The following is a 2,312-nucleotide window of genomic DNA, read 5'->3' on the forward strand; positions in this document are numbered from 1 at the left end:
ATAAACTGGAAATAATAAAAGCACCAATTCCACTGTATTGCTTTGTAGATTAAATGAGGATAAATGTCTATAAAGCACCTAGCACATTGAATGGCATTGTTGTAAAAGTTATTAGTTTTCTTTTTCTTTTCCTCTTTTCCACAGGCATGACCTTTAGTCTATGATATGTGATTAGCTACAAGTGTTTGGGGATGTTAGTTGCTGATATTTGTTATATGATGTAAATTTGTAAGATGAAGTATCTTTAATCATAATCAGGTGATTGATTTGAGCCCTTGAGCAAAGGAAGCTAATTACCAAAAAGATGTGTCATATACAAACTTCAATACATGAGGTGGAATTTTCTAAAAATGTCATTACTTTCACCTATTTTCAAATGAAGATGAAGAATCTCTGAATGTGAATCTATCAACTTTTGTGGCACCAAATAATTCTCAATTCATTTAATGACCATAAAATTTTAATAAGGAGTATGTTCAAGGAGCATTTTCCCTTAAACCACTTTTTTGTTCACTTTCTTTTCCAATATTTCTAGCTCAGGTGCTAAGAAATATTTATTAAAGACAGTCCAAAGTTTAAAATCAACTCAGTAGGCATTGCAAATTATACCTTCAATTGTAATAAAGAAGAGATTTGATCATAAATTACTTCTCTGAAACACATTTTTATCGATTCTAAACTAATTAAGTTGGAAAGTCTCATCATCTCCAGAAATCCATAGAGGAGGGAAACACTTCTTCAAAGAGAAAGCAGTTCTTAGAAATCTTAAAACCTAACACTTAACCATATCAGAGTGACTTGACCAGATGAAGTAGTCAAGTGGAAAAAACCCAGGACTGGGGAATTAAAAGGACTGTGTTCTAAGTCCATGGTAGTAAAATTATGCCCACAGGGGTCAGTAAAATAATGTAAATGAGTGAGCTGGGCCAAATGCAGTGTCTCAAAAAATGGTGGAACTGACAGTATATCTAATGAGATGGCAGTTACTTGACTCCTACCAGTTGTTGCATTGTAGGAATTTGAGTCCAGTATTTCCATGGGATCCAATTTTTAAGAAAACCCGGACATCCAGATTTTTATATAAATTCTCCCAATTTTTACATGTTGACAGACAAGTCAAATCTTGTAACTTTATGTGGAACCAAACAAAACATATCTTCTGGGTTGGCCACTGTATGACTATAGCTCTCGTCTTATTTAATCATCACTTAGTTGTGTGATCCTGAAAAAGTTATCTAAATACTTTGTGTCTCAGTTTTCTTATTTTTTATATGTGGTAGATTAGGAACAGGCAAACTGTGGCCTGTTTTGTGAATAAAGTTTTATTGGAACACAGCCAAACTCATCTGTTTACATATTGTCTATGGCCACTTTACGTGACAACAACAGATTTGTAGTTGTGAAGGAGATCGTGTCCAACAAAGCCAAAAATATTTAATATCTAGCCCCTTATGGAAAAAGTTTGCTGACCCTTGGGGTAGATCATTGCTTCCTTATGTATTGAAAGAGTTGCTGGAAGAGAAAGTAGCAAGTTCTAAACAAGTACACACATGTGACTATTCTTCAAAAAGAAAGATCATGAAAATGAATTGTAGATTGCATTATTGGCCTCAGTCATTTTATCCTTCCCGCTTCCACACTCTTTACCACTCTTTACTCTTTGCCCCTTGCCCCTGGACTCAAGCATGTGACTTGCTTTGGCTAATTGAATATTAGCACATGTGACACGGAGGCTCAAAATAGGCACATGAGTTGGTGCCCATGCTTTTCTATCATTGTCATCACCAGGAGAACTGCCAGGGCTGGCCTTTTAGAACAAGGGTAGGCAAACTTTTTCTGTAAAGTAACAGATAATAAATATTTTAGGTTTTGCAGGCCATATAGTTCTGTTGCAACTACTTCACACTGCTTTTGTCGTGCAAAAGCAGCCATACACAGTATGTAAACAAATGGGCAGGTCTGTGATCCAATAAAACTTCAGTTATAAAAACAGGTGGTAGGCTGAATTTAGCCCACCAACCCATAAATTAGAGGAAAAGAGACATGTGGAGCAGAGCTGAGTCACCGTATATACCCAAGCTGAGACAGCAGACCAGCCAGCTAACCCACAGACATGAGAGCAAACCCAGACAAGATAAGCAGAATGGCCTAGCGCAGTCTCAGATACACCAACAATAAGTACTTGTTGTTTGCAAATGGGATCTTGAGGTTGCTTGCTAGACAGTAAAAATGAACTGATTTAATGATTATGAAACCAAGTCCTTCTAATACTGAGTTTCCCTGAAAAGTTTATGATTTACCTCTCTATTCAA

Source organism: Neophocaena asiaeorientalis, unplaced genomic scaffold (assembly GCF_003031525.2).
Source record: "Neophocaena asiaeorientalis asiaeorientalis breed wild unplaced genomic scaffold, Neophocaena_asiaeorientalis_V1.1 scaffold1180, whole genome shotgun sequence".
Classification (NCBI taxonomy): domain Eukaryota; kingdom Metazoa; phylum Chordata; class Mammalia; order Artiodactyla; family Phocoenidae; genus Neophocaena; species Neophocaena asiaeorientalis.